This window comes from Mandrillus leucophaeus, unplaced genomic scaffold, assembly GCF_000951045.1.
Source record: "Mandrillus leucophaeus isolate KB7577 unplaced genomic scaffold, Mleu.le_1.0 Scaffold115, whole genome shotgun sequence".
Taxonomy (NCBI): domain Eukaryota; kingdom Metazoa; phylum Chordata; class Mammalia; order Primates; family Cercopithecidae; genus Mandrillus; species Mandrillus leucophaeus.
Genome location: NW_012099765.1, coordinates 4,815,009 through 4,832,403, shown reverse-complemented (window position 1 = coordinate 4,832,403; position 17,395 = coordinate 4,815,009). Strand labels below are relative to the sequence as shown.

The following is a 17,395-nucleotide window of genomic DNA, read 5'->3' as shown; positions in this document are numbered from 1 at the left end:
AGAAGTAATTGGTTTCAGAAGGCTGAAAACCCTTATTTGAAACCATGTGCGCATTCCTGTTGACGGATGCCATAGAATGTTCAAATATCATCTTCCCTCAAGTAAAACAAGCGTTAAAATCCAGAAGGACGAGATGTGATTGACAGCACAGCATAGTTACATTTTAACTACCTGTTGTGAAATTATTTTAAAGTACCTGTATGTGAAATAGGGTCAGTTCTCCTTCCTGGTCGGTTACCTTGAGATAGATCTGATCAAGTTTGAAAGGGATTATTTCTCCTTTCCTGTACTGGAAAGCACTTTACCTTTTTTTATTGTGTTTCCTAACGTGCAAAGGGCCAATAAAACAGAGATCTCTCTCCGACACTCATGCAAGGTGCAGTCTCTGATAGGGAAGAACAGAAACAGCTATCCATCATGTCTGGAAGGAAAGTATAGTTGCAGTCTGCATACCCCAAAAGTAGGGCTTTTGGATATTTTTGTAATTTTCTTTCGTGTAAGGGAATGTCATAGTGTAGCTGCTGAAGTAGATATTATCAATATGGCAGACAAAGCAAATTCCACCAGGAAACAATGTATCCCAACTCCAGATACTGTGAGGAAGGAAACAGGATGGCTATGCGTGGTTACAGCAGAATGACAGACGGAGCATAATGGCTCATTACCAAAGACTGGCATACCTGCAGGAAGGCACCTCTGCCTGCGTTAGGTACTACCACAGAATCTGTTATGCACCATGAAATACACCACTATCAGTGAGCTCTTCAAAGATCATTCTGGAAACCCAGGGGCAGAAATACTATCCACCTACATGATGGACACCTGGAGGCAACATGGCAGCATGTTTAAGCCTCCCAAATTGACGACAGGACAGGCATGAGTTTGAATCCCAGCTTTGTCACCTACTAACTGTGTGATTTTAGGCAAGTGGCTTACCCACACTGTGCCTCAGTTTCTTCATCTGTAATATGGGGGAAATAATAACAGAAGCAACATCAACAGGTTATCATGAAGATTGCATTAATACATGTAAAAACACAACTCATTGCTTTTCACAATCAATATTATCAACATCCAGTCCCTTCCTAATTACTCTTTGCACAAGGGAAATTAGATCCCATCCTATTCTTGGCTACATATTGTTGTCAGAAATTTCTTCTCCACACTGAGCCCAAATTAAGCTCCCGGCAATTTCAATCGATTTACCCCAGGTTTATTAGGAAATACAGAGCCAGGGTAGTCTCATTTCTTTTCCTCTGACAGTTCTCCACAATATTTGAGACAGCTGTAATATATCCCTAAATCTCCTTCAGACCAACCCTTCCCAGTTTTTAGCAACTTTTCTGTACATAGCAATTTTCCTGGGTTTTTCTTCATCCTTATCATTTTTCTTTGGATGCATTCAGATTTGTCAATATCCTTAAATTGCATAATCTCAAATGAAACATAAGTTTCTGGGTGTGGTCTAAGAATGCAAACTCCTATGAAACTATTATCTTTCTAAGTCCAGATATGCCATTTCTTTAATTGTAGAAACCACAGGGTACAGTCAAAATTCTCATTCAAATAGCCAACCATCCCCTTGGCTCAAAAATGTGTTTCTAGATACTTAAAGGAATGAAGGAGTTCTCTCTACTTTTCTGGCATTGGTATGAAGGACATAGTCAAGTACTCTCTTGCGTATAGACCCAAATAACTAAATCCTTGCAATACTAGGCTAAACTTGTAAAATCAGTTCACAGCTCTCCTGGATGGAAATCTATATCTGAAACTAAATTTGCAAAACATCTGAGTGATCAGTCAGCCTAACCACTTTATTTTTCCAAAGAAACTCAGAGAGCTTAGGTGACTTAGCCATGCTCACACATAGGTGGAGCTGAGAGTTCAGCCAATATGAATGAAATCATGGGCTAAAATATTCCCAATGACTCCCAACATGACCAACTGAACATTTCTCTTGCTCATGGTTTCAGTATAACCTAGCCTACTTCTTTTCAGCAGAGATTCACCAGTAAAGCTTAGTAGGTTTTCCATCAAAGCAAACTAGCGTCCTTTGTTGGCTGTGTGGTCTCACTGAAATACAGCCCTATGTAGGAGTGGTCAGTGGTAGATGGTAAGTAGGGTGCTCACACAGGTGTTTCAAGAAGGGGTCCCAATAGGCCAGGTGTGGCGGCTTACACAAGTAATCCTAGCACTTTGGAAGGCCAAGGTGGGTGGATCACCTGAGGTCAGGAGTTCAATAACAGCATGGTCAACATGGCGAAACCCCATCTCTACTTAAAATACACAAAAAAAATTAGCTGGGCATGGTGGTGGGCGCCTGTAATCCCAGCTACTCAGGAGACTGAGGCAGGAGACTTGCTTGAACCCAGGAGGTGGAGGTTGCAGTGAGCTGAGATTGCACCACTGTACTCCAGCCTGGGTGACAGGGTGAGACTCTGTCTCGAAAAAAAAGAAGGAAAGAAGAGGCCCTAGGAACTGCAGGAGAACTTTGTGTAAGTCCTTCTAAAAGCAATTCATTCTGAATTTCTTAGGATGAAAGCATCGTACCCATATTTATTTGCACAGTCGTGCGTGCATGTGTGTGTGTATTATTTTCACAGAAACTATGCGTCCTCAGGAAAACAGACTTGTCTCTAAACTCTTCCTGGCTTTATGGACCGACAGATGACCTGGAAGATAGATAGAAGAATTCAGTTACTCCAGTCTAAAAGGAAATTATATATATAACTATAAAACCTGCTTTCTCCTTGCCTGACAAAGATAATGTGAACTGGAATAGAAAATGTATGTGTATGTGAAGCTTAAAAAAAAAACAAAACAGTGGGAAAGCTACTTTTAAAGCAATTTCTTAATCTGGAAAGAGTTGTACCTAAAAATCTAAATAAAAACAAGCCAAAAACGAAACAAAACAAGCCTCAGGCCACTACATTCCTTGGATCCTGTTTGCCATGTAAGAAGCTATTTCCCTGATTTTCTCTGCAAAAAATGACCTCTGTCTTTCTCACTTTATCTTGCTTAATTCTCATGGCACTATCACACGCGACACTGTAATAATTCTGTGTACACATGTCCACTTCCTTACTAGATTGTAAACTCCCAAAAGACAAGGATAAATTATCATGCTGTCCTCTGCCATCACGCCGTCTTGCAGTGTGACAACCTCCTATCGGTCCTCTCAATATCACTCTTACTGTCTTTCTAATCCTTTATTCACATGGCAGGCAAGATGATCTTTTAAAAACAAATCTGGTCATTACACTTCCTTCTTAAACATCTGTCACAGGCTTCCTGTTTTGTTAAGGTAGAGTACCTAGGGTTCTTACCTCTTTAAGGTGATCCATGAAACCTTGTAAGGTCTGGTCCTTGCCCAGTTCCTACCATCTATTTCCCTCCTCTCCCCGGTTTCCTCTCTCCATCCTGACAACTCTGTCCTTTCAGCTCCTGGAATACATTGTTTTTCCTCCCAGTTCACATACACTCTTCTCCTTCCCTGTGGCTACCTTCTACTAATCAGTTTACTTCTTTAGGGAAGCCTTTCCTTATATCATATGCAAGTCAGGTCCTCCCGATGTTACAAGCTGTGGTCCTATTCTATAAATTTTCTTCAAGACCTTCCCAAAGCACATTTCCTGATACACAGGTGGAATATGATATAACGGCACCAGAAAAACGTTAAGCCCTAGGTTTTCAGAAACCTTCTGAACAGCCATGTTATGCTATAAAATAACAGTCCTGACATACTTCTGGAGGTTGGGGAACAAACCACTGTAATGCTGAATCAGCTACCCACATCATTTTTATTAAAAAAAGAAAACCCCAGGCTGGAATGTGTACATCAATGGCAGACTGCTTTCTTTGGTTAATGAGTTTAATATTCAAACAGGCTCCCAGAGGTCTAGAGTGAGGATCAAAGTGTAGGTGTACTACTATCGTGTGTTCTAGGAGCCCCTTGGCCGTCCTTGATTAACTGCCTCTATGGTATACCAATCACCCCAGCAGAAAATGCCAGGTCACCACCGATGCATCCCATCTGGACTTATCCTCTTTATCACTTGGCTAACAACTCCAGAAAATGCTCAGGTCAAAAGAAGAGGGCCAAGACAGAATGATGAGGACAATGCTTTTGTCAAGAATTACTCAGGATATCAAGAGTCAAGGAGAAACATGCAAACTCTGAGAGTCAGACTCCCTAACCTGTCAACGCCCGGGGAACACCTGCTGCTCTCTCTGTAACAGGCCTATATGGACAGCAGCTGCAACCCATAACAGCGTAGGGCAAGGGAAGGGTGATGGAGAAATTCTATTCATTGAACTCTACTCTGTGCCAGCTCCTCTGCTATGGGCTTTACACTCAGTTTATCATTTAATCCAAAGTGTCATTTGGCTCATTCTTTCCCTCTTCAGAATCCTCGAGGTAGGCGATTAACATTCCCCGCAGATAATGAACCATTCTGCAGTTACCCCAGTATGCCTTCTCACCTTGAAAAAATCATCTCCATTGCTTTTGACAAAGTCTAATACACCTGGTCAAAGCAAGGGGAGATGATGATGGTGAAGACGATTTTATCAGAATAGGCAAAGTAGCCAGAGATCAAGTCAGTTCCAGATCCCAAGTTTCTCCCCAATTCTCCTCCCTCAGAAAAAGGGGGATCTCTTTATTGATAAACTACACGTGGTTTAAAAGATTTAGGATGAAAAGCAAAGACACTCATTTAAAAATATAGGTTTCAAATGCCACTACACAGTCACTAACTGATTTAACTTTGCCTCCCCTTCCTTTCATGCTGACCTCAAAGATGTGGGTCCCAGGAATCAGTCTTGAATGTGCAAAACTACTCAGCCCATTTTAAATATTGCTCTCTTTCCTTTGAATATTTTTTCTTTTTCTTTTTTTCTTTTCTTTTTTTTTTAGAGGGAGTTTCGCTCTTTCACCCAGGCTGAAGTGTAGTGGCATGATCTCAGCTCACTGCAACCTCTGCCTTCTGGTTTCAAGCAATTCTCCTGCCTCAGCCTCCTGAGTAGCTGGGATTACAGGTGCCCACCACACTGGGCTGATTTTTGTATTTTTAGTAGAGCGGGGTTTCACCGAGTTGGTCAGGTTGGTCTTGAACTCCTGACTTCATGATCTGCCCATCTCAGCCTCCCAAAGTGCTGGGATTACAGGCATGAGCCACCACACTCAACTTCCTTGAATTTTTATTCCCTTATGTTCATCTTATTGTGGATATATGAACATCTTTTTTTTTTTTTTTTTCTTAATTACTAAAGTGTCAGTCTTTGAAAGGCAGGAATCATGTCTTATTTATCTCTCGTTCATATCAGTTCTTAGTATAATGCCTTGTATAATCTTTGTTCCAAATAACACTTTTTTAATGTTTTACCTTTTCCTTGTTTTCTCCACTATTATAGTAAAAGTGATAGTTATTCCAAGAGATAGATAATGAAATCAGTATTATGTCTAATTTCTTTTGTTTTTTAAATGAGATACAAATGCAAAAATAGGCTGGACATGGTGGCTTACACCTGTAATCCTGGTACTTTGGGAACCTGAGGGGAGAGAATGGCTTGAGGTCAAGGGTTTGAGACCAGCCTGGGCAACATAGCAAAACTCCACCAATATGACTGGGCTGTGTCCCCATCCAAATCTCATCTTGAATTGTAATCCCCATCATCTTCCTGTGTTGAGGGAGGGATCTGGTGGGAGGTGATTGAATCATAGGGGTGGTTTCCCTCATGCTTTTCTCATGATAGTGAGTGAGTTCTCATGAGATCTAATGGTTTTATGTGTCTGGCATTTCCCCTACTTGCACTTCTCTCTCCTGCCACCATACAAAACATGCCTGCTCCACCTTCTGTCATGATTGTAAGTTTCCTGAGACCTCCCCAGCCATGTGGAACTGTGAGTCAATTAAACCTCCTTTGTTAATTACCCAGTCTTGGGTAGTATCTTAATAGCAATGTGAAAATGGATGAATATACACACACAAAAGAGCCAGGAGTTGTGGCATGTGCCTGTAGTCCCATGTAGTTCCACCTCCTAAGGAGGCAGAGGCAGGAGGAATGCTTGAGACAAGGAGGTGGAGGCTGCAGCCAGCTAGGATGACACTACTATGCTCCAGCCTAGGTGACAGAACAAGATCCTGTCTCTCAAAAAAAAAAAAAAAAAAACTGTTCTCTAAGAAAACCATCCTTATTTTAATGAAAAACCAGTAGCTTAAACAGATAGAAAGTTTTTGCACATTGACACCTTTAATACGGGTCAATGAAACTTGGTGCAATTATAAAAACTTTTCAACCCATACCACAAAATAATTTGACCAAAATGTAGGGTGGAAGCAATTTTATATGCTTTTCTTACCAAAGAAGAGAAATAAAGAAAAATAGGAGACAGATGGAAAATATTTCTGTTAATGACTACAGGCAATTGAAAGGAAAAAGGGTAACTAATTCTTCGGTAGAAAGTGGTACAGGAAAGTACATTTTCAAAAAGTAAATTTGATAGGATGTGGAGATTATGAAAGGTAAAACTAGACTTTTATCCTAGAGATATTTCAGGAAAAACGATCACAAAACTAAAGGTTTCTGACAACTGGAAAGTAACAGAAATTAACCAGAGAAGCTTCATAAGGAACTGTGCAAAGAATTGAGAAAATACAGAGAGAAGGACCTGAAATAAAATTCAGTGTGTTACTTAAGGTAATAAAAACAGAGATAAGAACAGGAAGATACACTTATTTATTCAAATAGATGTCAGAACTAAGATTACCTGCTGTGTCCTAATTCATGAAATAATTGAAAAAAAAAAAGTCATAGGATGCTGTTGACATTGATGACCAAATTTATGGCAAGTAACAGAAAAAGCAAATTAAGTCCTTCGTCCCTTCAAATGAAAGGAACAGCATTTTTTTCCCTACAAAGAGAAGACATCCCCACAGCCCCACGATCAAATGACTCAGAAAAGGCTCGATCAATGTTACCGAAATTTGGCAAAAGTATTCACATTTCAGCTGAGTATCAGCTTGAGGTATTACAACCCAGAGGCATATCTTTGAGAAAGTTGTAGGAGAACATAAATAGATCCTTAGAATAGAAATGTCTCTTTCAGCATAGGTTAATGGAAGATACGTTATCACAAACTTGGGCAGGGAAATGGAGAATTGATGTATGAGGTTACCCAGCCTTGATAGAGAAATAGCCAATCTTTATGGAAGATTTGCAGAATATTTTAAGAAGACCCAGAAGGATGGGCTTTCCATTTATAAACATGTCTATTTCTCTTCATCGCTCCTGCCAGCCTCCTACTCTAAGTCACCAGGATATATCACTTGCCCACTGGGAATTCTTCCTCCCCATGTTGGCTTGAAAGGTTCTTTATTTTTGTTTGGCTCTGGGTTTTTTGTTTTGTTTTAATGCAAAGCTAAATATCAGCTCATCACCTTCTGCTAATGACACATGTGTAAATGCAAATGTTCCCTTGACAATACTCTATTTCTTCATAGTACTTCTCACAATTTTAATAATTAATTTCTTTATTTAATATCCATCTTCTCCATGAAACTGTAAGCTCCAGAAGGGCAGGGAACACCATTTAGCTCTCTGCTAACATGTGCACTGTGCCAGCAAGTAGGTGTTTAAGAAAGACTTGTAAGATGTATAAATGAAACAAAATGTCTAAAAGCTTCCAGGGAGATTTTATGTGTGTGTAGACACACATGCACACACACATACATGCACACACGCACATATCTGCAGATTATTCAGGTGCCTTAAATAATGACATTTCCCCAATGTTTCCACCGAATATCTTCTGAGTAGCTCACTAATTATGTAGAGTTCAGCTCTCTCTCTCTCTGTCTGTTGGTAATTTAGCTCTACAGTGCCCACAAAACTGAAAAAGGAAATAGGTAGATGATACACAAGTCGTGAGTGGCTTAAGTCTTGGCACAGATTCTCACATAATTGAAGCTCTTATTACATGTGCAGTTGGTTCCACGTAATGCAGACATATGTGTGTGAGGCTGGTCGTCCCATTATGCTGACCTCAAGGAGCCATGGCTGTTTGTCATTCATCTTTTGTTTCCTCACTGTACCCACCTTGGTTCTAGGCATAAAGCAGATAATTGATACATTTACACTGATCTATGTATCCATGTCAAAATTGGGTTTGAAGTGACCATTGAGGCTGCTGTAATTTCGAAGAGAATATTTGTACATGAAGTCCTAGGGTGCATTTGCAAACCTCCAATCCATTTAAGGTGGCCACACTAGGGATTTCTGATATGGCTGGAGGGTGAGCCATTGGGTTTCGTGTGCAAGCTTCGTGGAAATGCCTGCTTTTTTGTTAGGGAGTAATGGAGGCTGCTTGGCATAGTTCGAAGAGTATGGGGTTGAATTTTGGCTCCAGAAACATTGTTTCAAGTGAGTTGCTTCTTTATAAGTTTTGGTTTCTTGGTTAAAATTCCTATCTCAGCAGTTTTTGCAAAGGCTGGAAATAATACGTTTAAAGTGATTAGCATAGTCAGGGGCACAGGAGCATGTAAGAAGTCGCATTTAAGAAGCTTATTAGAGCATATATTCATAGAAGGAAATGCACGTGAATGTCCATGGCATCATAAGAGCCCCAAATTGGAAACAATCCAAATGTCCATCAACTGGTGGATAAAGAAAATGTGGCAAACCTTTATCAGCAGAATATTATTCAGTAATAAAAGGAGTGAACTACTGATACATGCTATGCATAGATGAACCTACAAACTACCATGTAATACATTATATAAGCCTGTTGATAAGCAATGCCCAGAAACGTCACTTTTATAGAGATAAGAAAACCAGATCGGTATTGGCTAGGACTAGGGGTAGAGTAGATTAACAGCAAATGGCCAGTAGGGAATTTTTGGATGATGAAAATATTCTAAAAGTGTGGAGGCTGTTGTTGGTTGTTCAACTCCATAAATTTCCGAAAAATTGTAGAAAGCTAAAAATAGCTTCCAATGAGTGGATTTTATGGTATGTGAATTATACCTCAAAAAGCTATTTTTGTTTTAAATTTGTGAGAATACCAAGGGGAACTTCGGCAGTAAGAAATGTCCCTACATTTCATATTGAGAACAGTGTCTCAAGGCTTATGATGGAGCTCTGCACGACAGCCAGCATGGAGACACTGGCTTCTCTGGGCAGAGATGGCAGAGCCAACATTCTCTGAGGCTCTCGGGAAATATATTGCTCCCTTCACAGAGCTTGCAACAAGCCAGAATTATAGAGGATGGCTGGAGCAGTCAATGCCCACAGAAATGCAGACCGGGAGAACATTGCCTCCATCAGGGGGAGCCACCTGGAAGAAACGTTGGTACTTCACATTCCTGCGTTTTAGCCCCACTTTCCAATTCCATCTCATTGTAATGATTAACTAACAGTCAATCCGCAATTTGAGAAGAATTCGTATGACGTGCTGTTCTGACAAGCATCTATATAGGGGCTGTTGGTTGCTGCCTGTCTAGAAAGTTTATTCAAAGAGAGACAGGTGATGTTGATACTTGGTGCTCAGTGTCATACGGAGACAAAAAGGTACCTGGAAGACCATGAGTCAGTCACAAATATACAAGTTCCCATAAAAGGGGACTAATTGACATATTAAAATCTATAGGTCCTAGGAGGATACTAAACCCATCACTTTTTTTTTGTTAGAGACAGAGAGAGAGAGAGAGAGAGAAGAAAGAAAGAAAGAAAGAAAGAAAGAAAGAAAGAAAGAAAGAAAGAAAGAAAGAAAGAAAGAAAGAAAGAAAGAAAAGAAAGAGTGCCCACAATACATCAATCAAAACCTGCCATTTCCCCGAAGCTGTCAGCGCAGAGTGGCTGCCAGAAGTCCCCCTTCTCTGAGGGTGTCTTGAAAATGAGCACCTGGGGCAGCCAGAGCTATTAATAGGTGGAAGGAACGATATAAAATGTCACAATGCACCTTTCCAAATAAAAACGTGTTCAGACTTCTCCAGGAGAGAAGCAAGAGAGGAAAATGGCCCAAAGTACTTAAAAATTATTGCATTTTCCTTTTTCTGAACTCCTACTATATATTGTAAGGGAGAACTTGTCACTTCTAAGGTGTCTGGCCTCTCTCACTGCAGTTCTGAAGAGTCCCATAACTCATTCATGGCTAGGAGGGTCTTTTTGCTTCATTCTTTTCACAACAGGGGCCAGAGAGGCACTGTTCCTGTTCCAACAAGAGACTGTGTGGGTAAGAGGTGTTGACTGTCATCAAGGTACAGCAGTGAGGAAGGATGGGGATTATCTGACACTTTTTCTTCAACTGCCTGATGCCTAGTCCAGACAGGGAGGAGGAATTTGGGACCCTGAATTCTTGAGAGCTTAGGAAGTATGCTCAGAATCTCCAAATATGATTGTAGATAGATTTCAGGATAATCACCATGAATTTGTTGTTAGCATGATGATTTCATAATAAGGCTGAATAAATAGATTCTGTGTCTGGAGAAAATAAGTTTCAGCTCCCGCTGGTTTCTAGAATTTAACCTTGAAATTTAAAGGCTGGGTGAGCACAGGCAAGTCACTGACTGCTACAGACATCAGTTTCTCCAATTATAAAACAAGAGACTCCAGCATAATGATTATGCAAGCTCACTTCCAGTTTTATCATTCCTGGATTGTATCAATGAGGTAAGAATGTTGTCCCTGGAACAGATTCAAGAATGCTCTCAATGAGGGGTAAGGGCAGTAGACATAACTTCAGTAGGGACTGATTAAAAGATCTACTTTTTCTTCTTTCTTTTTCTTTTTAATAGCAAAGGTTTCTCTATTTCTCTCCAACCAAACTATCAAGCTTATAGTTGCTATAATTTAACTTTATTACTCTTTTGTCTTGTCAATAAGAACATAATAGTGTCCTTAAAGAAAATGACAGCTTTTTTCTTTCTCTTTGAGGTTTATTTCAAACAATTTTCTCTTTTCCTGATGAGACTGAGCCATGTTTGCCATCGCATATTGTGTACTCTTAATGGGAAGGTTTTCAAACACAGGGAAGAAAAAGAAGAGATTGCTTTTTAAAAACTTATGTATTTATTTAATTTTTTTGATAAGCCTTTTTGTCGGTTTGAATAGTTACCTTAAACATCATTTAAGAATCGTGACCTCTTTGCAACGTGGTGCATTTTGAGAATGATGTCTCTTTTCGCCTTTCTACAAATGATGTCTTGCCTAGTCACTCAATGCGCTCACATTGCCCCTCCTTCTGAGGCCCTCAGTCCCCATGTTTTCCTCTGCAAACAGTAGGGGCCAAGCAGCTTTAAAGCTTTTTGATCAGGTTTCATGCGGGGAGACATTATGCATTAACTGGCATATTGGAACTACCACTGAGGCACTATTAGTCAACAACTATTGGACTTTTACACTCTAGCCTCAGCTACTCCCCAGTAAGTGTAGTCCCAGGTCTTATGCTAAAAGACAAAAAACAACTATATGTAGGTGTATATTGTTTTGTTTGGTGTTGAGAGGAAGTCAAAGATTTGGATTGCTAATGATATGGTGACTCAGAATGGGTGTTGGTGTTGTTTTTTTAAGACAAGGTCTCACTCTGTCACCCAGCACCCAGGCTGGAATGCAGTGGCATGATCACAGCTCATTCAGCATCAAACCCCTGGGCTCAAGTTGTGCTTCTGCCTTAGCCTCCTGAGTAGTGGGACTACAGGCACATGCTACCACGCCCAGCTAATTTTCTCTCTCTCTCTTTTTTTTTTTTTTTTTTGGTAGAGATGGTAGGTAGGTTGCCCAGGCTGGCCTCAAACTGCTGACCTCAAGTGATTCTTCTGCCTCAGCCTACCAAAACATAGGCATCTTATATTCTAATGATCCAGATGGCAAATTTGAATGAATGGAACACAGATACTCAAATCTGCAAACACGAGTCCTTTTAGTCCAATGTCTCCTCCTTCTCTTTTTCTTCTTCCATGGTTTACTCAACAAAACCTCTCTCTTAATTCCATTTTGTTTGAGAACTTTGATTGGTTTCTGATAGGAGCTGCTAACATACTGGCCACATGGACATATACACAGCAAGAAAAAATGATAATATTTTGGGTGAAGAACCTTAAAAATCAGGAAACATTATTTTTAAAATTAGCTTTCTGACTTTAAGCCCGTGAAATTCAGGTTCTTTTTTTTTAAATTCATCTATGAGGAGGTTGGGTTAAAAAATATGTAAGATTCCATTCAAATTTAAATTCTGTGGTAAGTACTATAGGAATAAAAATAAAAGTTAAGGGGATAGTGAGCTCCAAATATCTTGGCTGGAAAACTGAGAATTATTGGGGGAATATGGGAATTAGTTAAGAGTGAATGTCAGATTATAAAGAGTTTCAAAAGCTCAGCATAGAAAAAAACTCTAGGCTTATGACAGAGTTAGTTTAGGTTCATGAAGATAAAGTAGAACCATTAATTACCACTTAGGATATTTCTTTTGGCAATAATCTGCAAGATACAGGTAGGAGGCTGTCCTTGAAGAAAGAGGGACTTCATATGACAAGGGATGGACTCTGGGTGTGCTGTGTACTCATTGTTCCTGCATCCAATCAAAACAGAAAAGGGTGGCTTCAAATACCATGACCACCAGGGCCCTGTTTGTCCACAGGCTTAATACAGTTTCTGGAAATAACAACAGGTGCCGAATGCATGAGGGTTGATTTTGTAAAAAGTGGCACAGCTCCTTTTAGCTACATTGGGAATGAGGGGCTGACGATGGTGAAGCGTCAGAGAGGTCTGGTTTTTTTCTTCTTGAGAAGAAAGGTGGAAGATGGGTGGTATGTTAACAAGGCAAGTGAGAAGGTAGACTGAGTCGCTGAACCGGAAGTAACAATGATATTTTCAATATGTTGAATCTGAGGTGGTAGCAGAATCTGAAAATGAGGGGAGATGCTGTGATCAGGGGCCTCCATTTCTGGACACGTAGATCTGAGAGGAATTTGTGTAGAGGTGACAGTTGAAGACTTTTTGTGAAACCCACGCAGATTTGCTATAGACATTGCCCCTTTTCAGAGATCACCCACAATTGGAAAATCAAAGAGAACAACACACTTTAAATGCTAAAACCTGAATCAACAAGGCCATTTCACCACTGATTAATTTTTTGGAGATCATGAATCTTATTTTCCTCTCTAACTCATCCTTTGTTAACCCTATTCTCCTAAATCTATCCATTCAACATGTGTTTGTTGAGCATCTAATCTGGGACAGGCACAGTTAAGGATGCTGCAAAAAAATAGTGGCCACAACGTAAAGTGCCAACCTTCGTGGAGCTCACTCTTGACAGTAACAAGGTTAAGAAGAAAAAAGAATTTCACCGTGGAAAAGACAGGGACAGGGTGGAGTGGGCAAAATCACTTAACTTTAGGGAAGGCTTTTTCAAGGAGGTAACATCTGAGCATACGGTGAGCTTCTCAGATTGAGGAGAGGGACAAGATGCAGCTATAGGGAGAGAGTGTACAACAAAGAGGAAACAGTAAGTGCCAAGGTTCTGAGATGGGAATGAGCTTGGCACATCTGCAGGGTTGACAAAAGACTGAGGTGGTTGGAGCCCAGTAGCGGGAGGAAGCAATGGGTGCTGATGAAGTCAAGGAGGGCCGAGGGGTCACCAAGAGGGAATTTGAAAACTAGGTTAGGCATATTGTTTCAGTAAGAGGAAGGATTGTCCTGATCATCAATCTTGCAGAATAAAGAAGAGGGCCAACTTCTGATTGAGCTATATCAGATCCCTCTCATGGGTCCCTAGGCCCAGTAACTGAGTCTAAAGTGTTATTCTTATCTTGGCAGTACCCCAATTGTATTTGCAAAGGTAAGATAGGAATCAGGTAGGATGAGAGATAGAAAAGAACTGAGAGGCCTGGCATTATTTCTCAAAGATTGGCTGAGCCATGGTATAAAGCCACTGGAAATAGCAATGAGAGATCCTAGAAGAAGGAGAATTGAAATTATATAGAAAGGGAAATTGAAGAGAAGTAGAGTCAACAAAATGTCAATTGACTGCACAATCCAAGAACACACAAGAGAAGCATTCTATCAGTTGTGGGTGTGTGAGGTTTCCCAAGTTCTATTCAGTATAGTTTAGAAGCTGCTGCCTTAGGCTGAAATGCAAACTGCTCTGAATTTCTGAGATCACAATGATTTGGGCACGTTTCTGCATTTGTGTTTCCATAACCCAATGTGACTGGGTAAATGAAGAGAAGGCAGTAACTGGAAAAGCAAAGACATATAGATTTGGAAAGTCATCGTCGATTTGGAGAGGTGATTTCTTGGGCAAAGGGGCGGTAAGTGAAAATGGGAAGAACATATGCAAATCAAAACAACGGCAGCTACAACCCTGCTTTTTGAGTGCAGTAAGCAAGCTGGCAGCCTCCTAGACCAGCACCGCTCACTAATGAAACATCGCAGAAACCCTCGCATCTGCTAATTATCCCAGGGATTTTATTTTAGTAGCATCTGTAGCAAGTTCTTAGACAGAAAAACAACTATTTCCAGGAGATAACAAGGGGAAGAGAGGGTCACAAGTAATTAGTTATTACACATTGCTGGAAGGCTGCACTGGGGATGGGGAGGAAATTCCATGTGTCTATTGTGCCATTTCAGTGCTCAAGGTAATGTCTCAACTATGCACTCCAAACAGGGAAGAATGGGAAACATCAGTGGAATAGGGTGAAAAGTGGTCTTAGATGGGATTTCACCAGTTAGGTATTCTGAGCTTGGGAGCAAGTCGGCAGGGGAACTAGGGTTTGACTTCTTGTTTTGTGGATTCATGGTCCTTACTGCTACCTTTAACACTGTATCTCCTAAAGTCCATCATCACTCAGATAGGAGAAGACAGATACAAGGCAGCACAGACTTGCTCCCTGCCAGCAAGATGGGAACCAGGAGAATTTGCTGGCTTTTCTCCCATTTAGGGAGTTGCTTATTGCTTCCTAGGGTAGAGATTTTTGCTTCCCTGACTCTCTGACTTACATGTAACTGGAATCCTACTAAGGAAAAGACAAAGTAGACTTTGGGTCTCTTCTTTCTCTCCATGAACCTTGGAGGAAAGAGAATTACTGCAGAATATCACTCTTAGTCAAACAGAAAAGCTATAAGGAATATGTCCATTGTGGTTCAGCTTTTCATAGGATCACTGAGTGACTTCGTGAGCCCAATCCCTTTATTTTGTAGAATAAAGAACAAAAGCCTAGAAATAGAAATAGAGTATTACCGAATTACAGAACTAATCTACACCCTACCCATGGCTAGAACACCATTCCTGGCCTGCTGACTGCAAAGCCACCCTGTCCTTTCCTAGCCAAGGGAACAAATGAGGGATAGGGCTACTATTGCAAGGAATAACCTTAACTCATTTTAATATCGTATTTATGTACATTATTCTCTAGTTTATCCACTTTAATATTATCCAATTTTCTACAATATACTTCATTCTGTTTCTATCATTCATCCCTGTTATAGAATGAATGGTGTCCCCCATTCATATGTTGAAGCCCTAACCCCAGTTCCTCAGTATGGGACTATATTTGGAGATAGGGCCTTTAAAGAGGTGATTAAGTTAAAACGGGGACTTTCAGGTGGGCCCTTATCTAATCTGATTGGTGTCGTTATAAGAAGAGGAAATTTGGACACACAGAGAAATGCCAGGGATGAGGGTGCACAAGGAAAGGCCATGTGAGCATGCTGTGAGGAGGTAGGAGAGAGGCCTTGGGAGAAACCAAACCTGCTGACACCTTGACCTTGGACTTCCAGCCTCCAGAACTGAGAGGAAATAAATTTCTGTTGTTTGAGCCACTCAGCTTGTGGAATTTTCTTATGGTATCCCTAGGAAAATAATATAATCACTTTAATAAATATTTATCGATTATTTCATCACAAATCTGTTTAAGACACTGGGGCTGCAATGATGAAGAATCCACATTGTGTCAGAGCCTGCATAAGAATTACAGTTTTGCAAGAGGGACAGACATCCAACAAATTATTTTACTAATAATTACTTAATCAGACTTAACAATAAATCTTCTAAAAGCAAATTGCCTAGCTCAAGAAGTCACTCTTCTAGGAGGTGAGAGGATATCAGAAGTGTGAGGAAGCTGATCTAACACCATGTAAGCTCAAGCTCAACACATCACTCCACGCTATAACAGCGCCCCAATGCTACACTCTTATTATATAAACAATTAGAATTTAACACAGCCAGAAACTTCCACCATGCTACTGCATTGCTAGATATCAAGCAGTCACGCACAGCATCCTGTCTTCTGAGTTATGACTCCACTGCCACCCAGGCACTTGCTAGAGTGCCAGGAACCCTGTGGGTGCCCAGCAAATGCTGAAAAGCAAGGACAAAATAAAACAAGTATCAGCACAAGAAAAAGGAGGCAAATTGGAGCTGGGAGTTTAGCATGGAAAGGTTGATTAACAACACAGCCACGACAGCCGAGGCCAAGTTAGCCTTCCCTTTGACCTCAGAGTGACCGGGATCAGCTCAGTGCCCCCATGGAACTGTCTGGAGAAGAATCTTGTGCATCAGGGGAGCCCCATTCATTTTCATGAGCTCTCCGTTTAAGCAGAGGTCTCATTTTGCCTGATTTTTTTTGCCTGTGCCCTAGTGTGAGACAAAGAACCCTGATAGGGCAGAAACAATGTCTTTAGGTCCTTCCTAAATACTGCTAGTCGTCCTTTTGCAGAGGCAGTGCTACATCAAGAGCCCTGAACATCCCTGAATTCCTGTAGCCGTGACTGCAGAGCTCTTAATTATGTAGAGCCTTGATGTATCATCTGGTTGCCTCCTGCTTGTGTCTGGACTCCCCAGCATGATTGTAGACCTCCAGAGGGCTGCATACCCCAAAGGACTGGACCCTCAGCGGGTACACATTAAATACTTGTTAAGTTGAAATGAAGGAGAAGATTGCCTGCAACTGGCAGCTTCCCAGCTGGGTTCTCTCTTCCTGGGAGGTACCAGCATGGACCTTCCTAAGCAGCAGCCAAACAGTTAAAGCCTCTGCCAGAAGACAGATTTTGGACTCCCAGGCTGGGGCAGTGGCTCTTTCGAGCAGGCACTGCTTGGTAGCCGCCGGCGCTCTGTGACAGGCATGTTCTGATCAGAAGAAAGATGCTTCCCACCTCCCAGAGAAACTTGTTGATGAGCAGCCCGCCTCTGTATGAACCACGGAACATTTGCAGGAGCTCACGGGGTGAGCCGGGCCGACCAGACGATGATCACTTTAGGCTCGTCCATTTAAAAACGCTTTGACACACTGGCTCTTGGAACTGGCTAAGTACCCAGAGGTTAACTAATGAACTTAAAAATAGGACACAATCGGCAGCGACAGGCGTTGTCTTTCTGGAAGGCAGAAAGATCTGAATTCCA

At 41.1% G+C, this 17,395-nt stretch overlaps 1 protein-coding gene across 3 annotated transcripts in view; it reads right to left on the bottom strand.

Moving 5' to 3' along the window:
• TENM2 (teneurin transmembrane protein 2) overlaps window positions 1–17,395 on the bottom strand; it is a 998,748-nt gene that overhangs the window by 528,943 nt on the left and 452,410 nt on the right. The gene's annotated exons all lie outside the window — the stretch shown is intronic.